This window comes from Rhinoderma darwinii, chromosome 2 (assembly GCF_050947455.1).
Source record: "Rhinoderma darwinii isolate aRhiDar2 chromosome 2, aRhiDar2.hap1, whole genome shotgun sequence".
Taxonomy (NCBI): Eukaryota; Metazoa; Chordata; class Amphibia; order Anura; family Rhinodermatidae; genus Rhinoderma; species Rhinoderma darwinii.
The window spans coordinates 483,615,841-483,631,711 of record NC_134688.1 but is presented as its reverse complement, the minus strand read 5'-3'; the positions used below and the strand labels follow the sequence as shown (position 1 = coordinate 483,631,711).

At 44.1% G+C, this 15,871-nt stretch overlaps 1 pseudogene; it reads right to left on the bottom strand.

Moving 5' to 3' along the window:
* Positions 1-5,875: 5,875 nt before the first annotated feature.
* LOC142741942 (glutamine amidotransferase-like class 1 domain-containing protein 3, mitochondrial) overlaps positions 5,876-15,871 on the bottom strand; it is a 24,843-nt pseudogene continuing 14,847 nt past the window's right edge.

Genomic DNA, 15,871 nt, shown 5'->3' with positions numbered 1-15,871 from the left:
GGGACCGAAAAAAGGAAAAAACCGCAGGTGTGAATTCAACCTAGCGATTTTTCTTGGATCGATGCTATTTACCCCGACTTGTGGAGAAAACAAGGTGCACATCAATGCTTTCTACTTATCAGTAATACGTTTTGTATAGGAGGTTATTTGTATCCATATGTAACCCTTTCCTGGCCAGGAGATAAAAATGTTTTAATTTGTGTGAATACATTTATATTTTCAAAAGATTTGGAGTTTAAATAATTAAATAAATTTTCATAATTTTTCATGACCCAAGAGTGCCTGGTTATATTTCTGATATAGTTTTTCTTTTTTGTTTTACGTATATATCTTTCAGAATTGGCACCGTCTGATATTGATATCGCATTTTTTGTTGGGTTTTCTATTGGGTATGGTTTTCTAAACCTAATCTTGTTTTATATATATATATACACAGTGTACTCCTCCGCCTCTATGCGACTATATACAGAGTACTCCTCCACCTCCATGTGACTATATAGTGTACTCCTCCTCCATGTGACTATATACAGTGTACTCCTCCTCTTCTATGTGACTATATACAGTGTACTCCTCCGCCTCTATGTGACTATATACAGTGTACTCCTCCTCCATGTGACTATATACAGTGTACTCCTCCTCCTCCATGTGACTATACACAGTGTACTCCTCCTCTTCTATGTGACTATATACAGTGTACTCCTCCTCCTCCATGTGACTATACACAGTGTACTCCTCCTCTTCCATGTGACTATATACAGTGTACTCCTCCATGCGACTATATACAGTGTACTCCTCCTCCTCCATGTGACTATACACAGTGTACTCCTCCTCTTCTATGTGACTATACACAGTGTACTCCTCCTCCATGTGACTATATACAGTGTACTCCTCCTCCTCTATGTGACTATATACAGTGTACTCCTCCTCCTCCATGTGACTATATACAGTGTACTCCTCCTCCTCCATGTGACTATATACAGTGTACTCCTCCTCCTCTATGTGACTATATACAGTGTACTCCTCCTCCTCCATGCGACTATATACAGTGTACTCCTCCTCCTCTATGTGACTATATACAGTGTACTCCTCCTCCTCCATGTGACTATATACAGTGTACTCCTCCTCCTCCATGTGACTATATACAGTGTACTCCTCCTCCTCTATGTGACTATATACAGTGTACTCCTCCTCCTCCATGTGACTATATACAGAGTACTCCTCCGCCTCTATGTGACTATATAGTGTACTCCTCCTCCTCCATGTGACTATATAGTGTACTCCTCCTCCTCCTCCATGTGACTATATACAGAGTACTCCTCTGCCTCTATGTGACTATATACAGTGTACTCCTCCTCCTCTATGTGACTATATACAGTCTACTCCTCCTCCTCCATGTGACTATATAGTGTACTCCTCCGCCTCTATGTGACTATATACAGAGTACTCCTCCGCCTCCATGTGACTATATACAGCGTACTCCTCCGCCTCTATGTGACTATATACAGTGTACTCCTCCGCCTCTATGTGACTGTATATAGTCATAGAGGAGGAGGAGTACTCTATATAGTCACATAGAGGCGGAGGAGTACACTGTATATAGTCACATGGAGGAGGAGTACACTGTATATAGTCACATAGAGGCGGAGGAGTACTCTATATAGAGTACTCCTCCGCCTCTATGTGACTATATACAGAGTACTCCTCCTCCTCCATGTGACTATATACAGTGTACTCCTCCGCCTCTATGTGACTATATACAGTGTACTCCTCCTCTTCTATGTGACTATATACAGTGTACTCCTCCTCCTCCATGTGACTATATACAGTGTACTCCCGGTATACAGAGCACTCCTCCTCTATGTGACTATATACAGCGTACTCCTCCGCCTCTGTGACTATATACAGTGTACTCCTCCTCCATGTGACTATATACAGTGTACTCCTCCGCCTCTGTGACTATATAGAGTACTCCTCCTCCTCTATGACTATATACAGAGTACTCCTCCGCCTCTATGTGACTATATACAGTGTACTCCTCCTCCTCTATGTGACTATATACAGTGTACTCCTCCTCCTCTATGTGACTATATACAGTGTACTCCTCCTCCTCTATGTGACTATATAGTGTACTCCTCCTCCTCCATGTGACTATACACAGTGTACTCCTCCGCGTCTATGCGACTATACAGTGTACTCCTCCTCTTCTATGTGACTATATACAGAGTACTCCTCCGCCTCTATGTGACTATATACAGTGTACTCCTCCTCCTCCATGTGACTATATACAGTGTACTCCTCCTCCTCCATGTGACTATATACAGTGTACTCCTCCTCCTCCATGTGACTATATACAGTGTACTCCTCCTCCTCCATGTGACTATATACAGTGTACTCCCAGTATACAGAGCACTCCTCCTCTATGTGACTATATACAGCGTACTCCTCCGCCTCTATGTGACTATATACAGTGTACTCCTCCTCCATGTGACTATATACAGTGTACTCCTCCGCCTCTATGTGACTATATAGAGTACTCCTACTCCTCTATGTGACTATATACAGAGTACTCCTCCGCCTCTATGTGACTATATACAGTGTACTCCTCCTCCTCCATGTGACTATATACAGTGTACTCCTCCTCCTCCATGTGACTATATACAGAGTACTCCTCCTCCTCTATGTGACTATATACAGTGTACTCCTCCGCCTCTATGTGACTATATACAGTGTACTCCTCCGCCTCTATGTGACTATATACAGTGTACTCCTCCTCCTCCATGTGACTATATACAGAGTACTCCTCCTCCTCTATGTGACTATATACAGTGTACTCCTCCTCCTCTATGTAACTATATACAGTGTACTCCTCCTCCTCTATGTGACTGTATACAGTGTACTCCTCCTCCTCTATGTGACTATATACAGTGTACTCCTCCTCCTCTATGTGACTATATACAGTGTACTCCTCCTCCTCCATGTGACTATATACAGTGTACTCCTCCGCCTCTATGTGACTATATACAGTGTACTCCTCCTCCTCCTCCATGTGACTATATACAGTGTACTCCTCCTCCTCCATGTGACTATATAGTGTACTCCTCCTCCTCCATGTGACTATATACAGAGTACTCCTCTGCCTCTATGTGACTATATACAGTGTACTCCTCCTCTATGTGACTATATACAGAGTACTCCTCTGCCTCTATGTGACTATATACAGTGTACTCCTCCTCCTCTATGTGACTATATACAGAGTACTCCTCCGCCTCTATGTGACTATATAGTGTACTCCTCCTCCTCCATGTGACTATATAGTGTACTCCTCCTCCTCCTCCATGTGACTATATACAGAGTACTCCTCTGCCTCTATGTGACTATATACAGTGTACTCCTCCTCCTCTATGTGACTATATACAGAGTACTCCTCCGCCTCTATGTGACTATATACAGTCTACTCCTCCTCCTCCATGTGACTATATAGTGTACTCCTTCGCCTCTATGTGACTATATACAGAGTACTCCTCCGCCTCCATGTGACTATATACAGCGTACTCCTCCGCCTCTATGTGACTATATACAGTGTACTCCTCCGCCTCTATGTGACTATATACAGTGTACTCCCAGTATACAGAGCACTCCTCCTCTATGTGACTATATACAGCGTACTCCTCCGCCTCTATGTGACTATATAGAGTACTCCTCCTCCTCCATGTGACTATATACAGTGTACTCCCAGTATACAGAGCACTCCTCCTCTATGTGACTATATACAGTGTACTCCTCCTCCTCCATGTGACTATATACAGTGTACTCCTCCTCCTCCATGTGACTATATACAGAGTACTCCTCCGCCTCTATGTGACTATATACAGTGTACTCCTCCTCCACTATGTGACTATATACAGAGTACTCCTCCGCCTCTATGTGACTATATACAGTGTACTCCTCCGCCTCTATGTGACTATATACAGAGTACTCCTCCTCTATGTGACTATATACAGTGTACTCCTCCTCCTCCATGTGACTATATACAGTGTACTCCTCCTCCTCCATGTGACTATATACAGTGTACTCCCGGTATACAGAGCACTCCTCCTCTATGTGACTATATACAGAGTACTCCTCCACCTCTATGTGACTATATACAGTGTACTCCTCCTCCTCCATGTGACTATATACAGTGTACTCCTCCGCCTCTATGTGACTATATACAGTGTACTCCTCCTCCTCTATGTGACTATATACAGAGTACTCCTCCGCCTCTATGTGACTATATACAGTGTACTCCTCCTCCTCTATGTGACTATAGTGTACTCCTCCTCCTCTATGTGACTATACAGTGTACTCCTCCGCGTCTATGCGACTATACAGTGTACTCCTCCTCTTCTATGTGACTATATACAGAGTACTCCTCCGCCTCTATGTGACTATATAGTGTACTCCTCCTCCTCCATGTGACTATATACAGTGTACTCCTCCTCCTCCATGTGACTATATACAGTGTACTCCTCCTCCTCCATGTGACTATATACAGTGTACTCCCAGTATACAGAGCACTCCTCCTCTATGTGACTATATACAGCGTACTCCTCCGCCTCTATGTGACTATATACAGTGTACTCCTCCTCCATGTGACTATATGCAGTGTACTCCTCCGCCTCTATGTGACTATATACAGTGTACTCCTCCTCCTCCATGTGACTATATACAGTGTACTCCTCCTCCTCTATGTGACTATATACAGTGTACTCCTCCTCCTCTATGTGACTATATACAGTGTACTCCTCCTCCTCTGTGACTATATACAGTGTACTCCTCCTCCATGTGACTATATACAGTGTACTCCTCCTCCTCTATGTGACTATATACAGTGTACTCCTCCTCCTCTATGTGACTATATACAGTGTACTCCTCCTCCTCTATGTGACTATATAGAGTACTCCTCCGCCTCTATGTGACTATATACAGTGTACTCCTCCGCCTCTATGTGACTATATACTGAGTACCTTCTCCTCTATGTGACTATATACAGAGTACTCCTCCGCCTCCATGTGACTATATACAGTGTACTCCTCCTCCTCCATGTGACTATATACAGTGTACTCCTCCGCCTCTATGTGACTATATACAGTGTACTCCTCCTCCATGTGACTATATACAGTGTACTCCTCCTCCTCTATGTGACTATATACAGTGTACTCCTCCTCCTCCATGTGACTATATACAGTGTACTCCTCCTCCTCCTCCTCTATGTGACTATATACAGTGTACTCCTCCTCCTCCATGTGACTATATACAGTGTACTCCTCCTCTTCTATGTGACTATATACAGTGTACTCCTCCTCTATGTGACTATACACAGTGTACTCCTCCTCCTCCTCCTCTATGTGACTATATACAGTGTACTCCCAGTATACAGAGTACTCCTCCGCCTCTATGTGACTATATACAGTGTACTCCCAGTATACAGAGTACTCCTCCTCCTCCATGTGACTATATACAGTGTAACTCCGGTATACAGAGTACTCCTCCTCCTCCATGTGACTATATACAGAGTACTCCTCCTCCATGTGACTATATACAGTGTACTCCTCCTCCTCCATGTGACTATATACAGTGTAACTCCGGTATACAGAGTACTCCTCCTCCTCTGTGACTATATACAGTGTACTCCTCCTCCTCCATGTGACTATATACAGTGTACTCCCAGTATACAGAGTACTCCTCCTCCTCCTCCATGTGACTGTATACCGGAGTTACACTGTATATAGAGTACTCCTCCTCCTCTATGTGACTATATACAGTGTACTCCCGGTATACAGAAAACCTTGCTTGTACAGTGGTGTAATTTGTAAAGATAACACAGAAGACAGGATTGTGGAGTAGACTTTATTGCAGCATTGATTTTGTTATCATTGTGGGGTCAGTTGTCTCTGGAGATGCGGAGTCCGGTGAGAGTTATGATCATGGTCAGTAATCACTGAGGAGTACGAGGGGTCTTTACTTTCCAGTCAGTTTGATCACAGCAGAAACCATGGCTCCAATCCCATCAAATATTGTGTGCAAGGGGACATGGCCCATGAAGGCCGGGGTGGTGACAACACGGTGGGTCTTGTCCACATGAACCTCGTGGAAGGAAAGAGTCAAGGAGCGAAACACCAAGAAAGTCCCCATTATATAATCTACTACTCCACCCTCCCAACCAACCAAATACTGACCCTACACACCCCACACCACCAGTCCTCCCTCCCAACCAAACACTGACCCTACACACCCCTCAGCACCACTCCACACTCCCAACCAAATACTGACCCTACACACCCCACACCACCAGTCCACCCTCCCAACCAAATACTGACCCTACACACCCACCACCAGTCCTCCACTCTGCCAACCAAATACTGACCCAACACGCCCCTCACCACCAGTCCACCCTCCCAACCGAACAAATACTGACCCTACACACCCCACACCACCAGTCCTCCCTCCCAACCAAATACTGACCCAACACACCCCTCACCACCACTCCACTCTGCCATCCAAATATTGACACTACACACCCCTCACCACCAGTCCTGCCTCCCAACCATTGACCCTACACACCCCTCACCACCAGTCCTGCCTCCCAACCAAATACTGACCCTACACACCCCACACCACCAGTCCACCCTCCCAACCAATGACTCTTCACAACCCGCGCCACCACTCCACACTCCCAACCATTGACCCTACACACCCCTCACCACCACTCCATACTCCCAACAAAACACTGACCCTACACACCCCACACCACCAGTCCTCCCTCCCAACCAAATACTGACCCTACACACCCCTCACCACCAGTCCTGCCTCCCAACCAAATACTGTCCCTACACACCCCACACCACCAGTCCTCCCTCCCAATCAAATACTGACCCTACACACCACCAGTCCTCCCTCCCAACCAAATACTGACCCTACACACCACTCACCACCAGTCCTCCCTCCCAACCAAACACTGACCCTACACACCTCTCACCACCACTCCATACTCCCAACCAAACACTAACCCTAAACACCCTACACCACCAGTCCACCCACCCAACCAAACACTGACTCTACACACCCCTCAGCACCACTCCACACTCCCAACCAAACACTGACTCTACACAACCCTCTCCACCCTCCAAACTAACCACTGACTCTACACAACACTTACCACCAATCCACCTTCCCAACTAAACACTGACCCTACAAACCCGTCACCACCTATCCACCATCTCAACCAAACACTGACTCTAGACAACCCTCACCACCTCTTCACCCACCCAACCAAATACTGACTCTACACAACCCTCCCAACCAGTGCTGCACGTTTACACTCGACAAAGATTGCAAACTCTTAAATCGACAATACAATTATATTGTCTTGTGTAACAGGCCCTTAACCCTACACAACCTTATTACTACAAAATACCGGCATGCTACACCTCCCAACCCACCTAATAGTAATCGCAGGTCACCTCCTGAGTGTTGTGTCTCTCTTGTACACCCAGTCCTCATGTCTTATGGGATCACAGTGCAGGTTATGTCTGGAGCCATTTTTGTATTTCCCGTCGTACAGATTATGCCCCTGGTGATGCCCCTGGACCATCATGCCAGTCTTCGCTATATTTCCCACATTATAAATAGAGAAGGGGTGACACAAGTTCCAGCCATGGGTCACCTGATGCATCTAATTATCCATGGCTTGCAACACGGGGCTGTGAGAGGGATCTATTAAAAGGATATGTGAACCTCCTTGGCGCAGTGTTTTCCTCCAAGTGCATTAATGGCTTTGGCTGTCCCAGCATGGGGCCATTTACCTCCTTGTTCTTCTTCCTGCCCCACGGTCACCTCCACCCCAGGAATAACCTTGGCAGCCAGGACGGGAGCAATGCAGCACAACCTGCAAGAGGCAAGGACTATAATACAGGTTACATGTCCACCTCCCCGTGACCTCACGGAATGCTAGAAAAAGATGAAAAGTGAGTGCAGCTCTGGAGTATAAGGCCGAGTTCACACGTCGCGGATTTGTCGCAGATTTTGTTGCGGTTTTGACGCAGATCTCACCCTTTTGCATTGCAAAGTGTAAAATCTGCGCTGAAAATCTGCATGAAATCCGCGTCGTGTGAACTCCGCCTAATACGGGATGTAACTCAGGATCAGTACAGGATAAGTAATGTAATGTATGTACAGAGTGACTCCACCAGCAGGATAGTGAGTGCAGCTCTGGAGTATAATACAGGATGTAACTCAGGATCAGTACAGGATAAGTAATGTAATGTATGTACACAGTGACTCCACCAGCAGAATAGTGAGTGCAGCTCTGGAGTATAGTACAGGATGTAACTCAGGATCAGTACAGGATAAGTAATGTAATGTATGTACACAGTGACTCCACCAGCAGAATAGTGAGTGCAGCTCTGGAGTATAATACAGGATATAACTCAGGATCAGTACAGGATAAGTAATGTATGTACACAGTGACTCCACCAGCAGAATAGTGAGTGCAGCTCTGGAGTATAATACAGGATATAACTCAGGATCAGTATAGGATAAGTAATGTATGTACACAGTGACTCCACCAGCAGAATAGTGAGTGCAGTTCTGGAGTATAATACAGGATGTAACTCAGGATCAGCACAGGATAAGTAATGTAATGTATGTACACAGTGACTCCACCAGCAGAATAGTGAGTGCAGCTCTGGAGTATAATATAGGATATAACTCAGGATCAGTACAGGATTAGTAATGTAATGTATGTACACAGTGACTCCACCAGCAGAATAGTGAGTACAGCTCTGGAGTATAATACAGGATATAACTCAGGATCAGTACAGGATAAGTAATGTAATGTATGTACACAGTGACTCCACCAGCAGAATAGTGAGTGCAGCTCTGGAGTATAATACAGGATGTAACTCAGGATCAGTACAGGATAAGTAATGTAATGTATGTACACAGTGACTCCACCAGCAGAATAGTGAGTGCAGCTCTGGAGTATAATACAGGATGTAACTCAGGATCAGCACAGGATAAGTAATGTAATGTATGTACACAGTGACTCCACCAGCAGAATAGCGAGTGCAGCTCTGGAGTATAATATGGGATGTCACTCAGGATCAGTACAGGATAAGTAATGTAATGTATGTACACAGTGACTCCACCAGCAGAATAGTGAGTGCAGCTCTGGAGTATAATACAGGATATAACTCAGGATCAGTACAGGATAAGTAATGTATGTACACAGTGACTCCACCAGCAGAATAGTGAGTGCAGCTCTGGAGTATAATACAGGATATAACTCAGGATCAGTACAGGATAAGTAATGTAATGTATGTACACAGTGACTCCACCAGCAGAATAGTGAGTGCAGCTCTGGAGTATAATACAGGAGGTAACTCAGGATCAGTACAGGATAAGTAATGTATGTACACAGTGACTCCACCAGCAGAATAGTGGGTGCAGCTCTGGAGTATAATACAGGATATAACTCAGGATCAGTACAGGATAAGTAATGTACGTACACAGTGACTCCACCAGCACAATAGTGAGTACAGCTCTGGAGTATAATACGGGATGTAACTCAGGATCAGTACAGCATAAGTAATGTAATGTATGTACACAGTGACTCCACCAGCAGAATAGTGAGTGCAGCTCTGGAGTATAATACAGGATATAACTCAGGATCAGTACAGGATAAGTAATGTATGTACACAGTGACTCCACCAGCAGAATAGTGAGTGCAGCTCTGGAGTATAATACAGGATATAACTCAGGATCAGTACAGGATAAGTAATGTATGTACACAGTGACTCCACCAGCAGAATAGTGAGCGCAGCTCTGGAGTATAATACAGGATATAACTCAGGATCAGTACAGGATAAGTAATGTAATGTATGTACACAGTGACTCCACCAGCAGAATAGTGAGTGCAGCTCTGGAGTAGAATACAGGATAAGTAATGTAATGTATGTACACAGTGACTACACCAGCAGAATAGTGAGTGCAGCTCTGGAGTATAATACAGGATGTAACTCAGGATCAGTACAGGATAAGTAATATATGTACACAGTGACTCCACCAGCAGAATAGTGAGTGCAGCTCTGGAGTATAATACAGGATATAACTCAGGATCAGTACAGGATAAGTAATGTAATGTATGTACACAGTGACTCCACCAGCAGAATAGTGAGTGCAGCTCTGGAGTATAATACAGGATATAACTCAGGATCAGTACAGGATAAGTAATGTAATGTATGTACACAGTGACTCCACCAGCAGAATAGTCAGTGCAGCTCTGGAGTATAATACGGGATGTCACTCAGGATCAGTACAGGATAAGTAATGTAATGTATGTACACAGTGACTCCACCAGCAGAATAGTGAGTGCAGCTCTGGAGTATAATACAGGATGTAACTCAGGATCAGTACAGGATAAGTAATGTAATGTATGTACACAGTGACTCCACCAGCAGGATAGTGAGTGCAGCTCTGGAGTATAATACAGGATGTAACTCAGGATCAGTACAGGATAAGTAATGTAATGTATGTACACAGTGACCCACCAGCAGAATAGTGAGTGCAGCTCTGGAGTATAATACAGGATATAACTCAGGATCAGTACAGGATAAGTAATGTATGTACACAGTGACTCCACCAGCAGAATAGTGAGTGCAGCTCTGGTGTATAATACAGGATATAACTCAGGATCAGTACAGGATAAGTAATGTAATGTATGTACACAGTGACTCCACCAGCAGAATAGTGAGTGCAGCTCTGGAGTATAATACAGGATGTAACTCAGGATCAGCACAGGATAAGTAATGTAATGTATGTACACAGTGACTCCACCAGCAGAATAGTGAGTGCAGCTCTGGAGTATAATACAGGATATAACTCAGGATCAGTACAGGATAAGTAATGTATGTACACAGTGACTCCACCAGCAGAATAGTGAGGGCAGCTCTGGAGTATAATACAGGTTATAACTCAGGATCAGTGCAGGATAAGTAATGTATGTACACAGTGACTCCACCAGCAGAATAGTGAGTGCAGCTCTGGAGTATAATACAGGATGTAACTCAGGATCAGTACAGGATAAGTAATGTATGTACACAGTGACTCCACCAGCAGAATAGTGAGGGCAGCTCTGGAGTATAATACAGGATGTAACTCAGGATCAGTACAGGATAAGTAATGTATGTATGTACACAGTGACTCCACCAGCAGAATAGTGAGTGCAGCTCTGGAGTATAATACGGGATGTCACTCAGGATGTTTGCAGTGACTATTTTTCATGTAGATTAATTCTATAGATAATCTTTAACATGGGGTTCAGGGGTGAGTGGAGGAGTAGGGAGTGCGGAGACTCACCCAATCGGCTTCTTTACTTTGCTGAATTCCTGTAAAACTCTCTGGACATCGGCGAGGACATGACAGGATTCACCATCTACTGCAAATGAGGAGCTGCAAAATGAGAGACCAATCAGCAGGACCCATGTCATAGTCACATGACTGGCCCCGTCCACTGCTTGTGGACAACACTATGTTTGGAACGTGGCCCCTGACTGCCACAACGGAGCCAGAGGAGGCCATTAGAATGGTCCCGTATCCCGGGTGTAATATATGGCGCCCCTCCCCCCTCCACATCACACGTATCCGCAGTAGTAGCAGGGTTTAGTGTGCTAGTCATTCTACGTGTCCTGCAAGTACTGACGGTCGGGAGTCTTTGTGGCGTTTGTCCTAGTTGGGGTTATCCTTAATGTAGTTGTCCAGGATTATAGACGTGTGGCTGCCTTCCTCCAGAAACAGCGCCACACCTGTCCATGGGCTGTGTTTGGTACTGCAGCTCAGAATGGTGCTGAACTGCAATACCACATACAACCTGTGGACGGGTGTGGTGCTGCCACGTTCTTCTAACCCTGTAAGAGACGCCTGCGTGTGATATTACCGCCTGACCACACCTTTATTATACGGTAGAGAAGCGCCATTTTCCAGGTGATCAGAGGACGGTGTCCGGCCATGACGGACGACCGTCTCCTGCCCCTCCCCCCCATCACATGAAGGTCAGTGACAATGATCTGTGATCGCTCCTCAGTCCTGCAGATACTCACAGATTCTTGGCTGCCCCGAAGCCTCCTGGGAATATAACGGCGTCGTGATCCTGAGCGATCAGCTGCGACAGAGCGGAGATCTCACCCCGAGCAATCCGGGCCGACTCCGCCAAAACGTTCCTGCGGAGGAGAGCGCCACATCACGTGACTAACCGGACCGGGGGCACAGAGGAAGACAACGCTACACAGATAAACCCTGCATGAAATGCTCCAACCACAGCCAGAGCTGCAGTCACATCATGTCTTATACTCCAGTCACTTACACAGCTGATGTCACATCATGTCTTATACTCCAGTCACAGCCGGAGCTGCAGTCACATCATGTCTTATACTGCAGCCACAGCCAGAGCTGCAGTCACTATTCTGCTATTACATCATGTCTTATACTCCAGTCACAGCCAGAGCTGCAGTCACATCATGTCCTATACTGCAGCCACACCCAGAGCTGCAGTCACATCATGTCTTATACTCCAGTCACAGCCAGAGCTGCAGTCACTATTCTGCTGTTACATCATGTCTAATACTCCAGTCACAGCCAGAGCTGCAGTCACATCATGTCTTATACTGCAGCACAGCCAGAGCTGCAGTCACTATTCTGCTGTTACATCATGTCTTAACTCCAGTCACAGCCAGAGCTGCAGTCACATCATGTCCTATACTGCAGCCACAGCCAGAGCTGCAGTCACATCATGTCTTATACTCCAGTCACATCTAGAGCTGCAGTCACTATTCTGCTGTTACATCATGTCTTATACTCCAGTCACATCCACAGCTGCTGTTACATCATGTCTTATACTGCAGTCACATCTAGAGCTGCAGTCAATATTCTGCTGTTACATCATGTCTTATACTCCAGTCACATCCAGAGCTGATCTTGATAGTTCTGCAGGTCTCATGTCACTAGACAGAATGGCGTAGCGGGAGCTCAGGTGGCGGTTGCACAATTAGAGCTGAACGGTTTATGTCACATGACTGACAATAGGGTGGAGCTAAAACACTGTCACTAAGGCCAATAAGCAGAAAGCAGAGTTTTGACAGCAGCTCTGGATGTGAGTGGAGGAGAATGACCTGAGGTAAGAACGAGTGTAGGGTTTACAGAACCGTGAGGGTGACGCAGCAGCTCTGGTGGTTATAGCCGGGATCTGTGCGCCCACCATCGGACCCTCACAAGGCGCTGAGGTGACAGGTCATGACCCCAGCACCCCGTGTTATGGGGTCACCGGCGCCCCTTCTCCCTGCAGTGGAGAGACGCACAACCACCGCAGCTCCACCCGATCCCAGAGGACACGGCTATCACATTCATCCACCTGACAGATGTCAATCATCCACGGTCCTGTCCAGCAGGGGGAGCCACTACTGACGGGAGAATCACAACGGAGACAGGCGGCGGCTCCGGTACCTGCTCTCCTGCGACGCTTCTCCTTTACTGTGGTCAATGACGTGTAACTGAGGGATGCCGGAGCAAACATCGTCACCACAGCCCCGGCCCGGCTCAGGTGAACCAGATCCTGCAAGAACCGAGAGATGAGGACGGAGCACAGGGGGGAGCGGGAACAGGGGAGCGGGGACAGGGGAGCGGGTACAGGTGGAGCGGGTACAGGGGGGAGCGGGTACAGGGGGGAGCAAACATACGCTGAAGCCTCGTGGATTTCCGTTCCATCGTAGACGCCGCACCCAGAAAGCACCTGCACAGAAAAGAACGCAGGAGGAGGAGACAAGATTACCGGGGGAGCGGGACCACCGCAACATTCCGAGCTACATCCTTTATATATATATATAGTCATCCTCAGTACAGTATACATATATATAGTTACTCTCTCAGTACGGTATACAGTATATATGTCACCCTCTCAGTACAGTATACAGGATGTCACCCTCTCAGTACAGTATATACACACACACACATATATATATATATATATATATATAGTCATCCTCTCATTACAGTATATATGTCACCCTCTCAGTACAGTATATATATAGTCACCCTCTCAGTACAGTATATATATAGTCACCCTCTCAGTACAGTATATATATATGTCACCCTCTCAGTACAGTATATATATATCTCTCTCACATTGTAGATAAGTTATTACACTATACCCACCACTGCTACTTTGGCCGTCACTCTCAGTACGGTATACAGTATATATATATATAGTCACTCTCAGTACAGTATACAGTCTATATATATATAGTCACTCTCAGTAAGGTATACAGTATATATGTCACCCTCTCAGTACGGTATACAGTATGTGTGTATATATATATATATATATATATATATATATATATATATATATATATATATATATATATAGTCACTCTCAGTACGGTATAAAGTATATATATAGTCACTCAGTACAGTATACATATATAGTCACCCTCTCAGTACAGTATACATATATATAGTCACCCTCTCAGTACAGTATACATATATATATGTCACCCTCTCAGTACAGTATATATAGTCACTCTCAGTACAGTATACATATATATATATATATATATGTCACTCTCAGTACGTATACAGTGTATATGTCACCCTCTCAGTACAGTGTGTGTGTTATGTATATATATATATATATATATATATATATATATATATATATATATATAGAGTCGCCCTCTCAGTACAGTATATATATATATATATATCACCCTCTCAGTACAGTATACATATATATATAGTCACCCTCTCAGTACAGTGTATATAGTCACCCTCTCAGTACAGTATATATATATAGTTAGTCACCCTCCAGTACAGTATATATATATATATATATATATATATATATTCACCCTCTCAGTACAGTATACATATCTATAGCCATCCTCTCAGTACAGTATATATATATATAGTCACCCTCTCAGTACAGTATGTATATATATATATATATATATATATATATATAGTCACCCTCTCAGTACAGTATACATATATATAGCCATCCTCTCAGTACAGTGTATATATATATATATATATATATATATATATATATATATCACCCTCTCAGTACAGTATATATAGTCACCCTCTCAGTACAGTATATATAGTCACCCTCTCAGTACAGTATATATATAGTCACCCTCTCAGTACAGTATAATATATATATAATATATATATATAGTCACCCTCTCAGTACAGTATACATATCTATAGCCATCCTCTCAGTACAGTATATATATATATATAGTCACCCTCTCAGTACAGTATGTATATATATATATATATATATATATATATATATATATATATATATATATATAGTCACCCTCTCAGTACAGTATACATATATATAGTCACCCTCTCAGTACAGTATGTATATAGTCACCCTCTCAGTACAGTATATATATACCCTCTCAGTACAGTATATATATATATATAGTCACCCTCTCAGTACAGTATATATATAGTCACCCTCTCAGTACAGTATATATATATATATATATATAGTCACCCTCTCAGTACAGTATACATATATATAGCCATCCTCTCAGTACAGTATATATATATATATATATAGTCACCCTCTCAGTACAGTATATATAGTCACCCTCTCAGTACAGTATATATATCTATCCATCCTCTCAGTATATATATATATATATATATATATATATAGTCACCCTCTCAGTACAGTATATATATAGTCATCCTCTCAGTACAGTATATATATATATATATATAGTGACCCTCAGAACAGTATATATATATATATATATATATATAT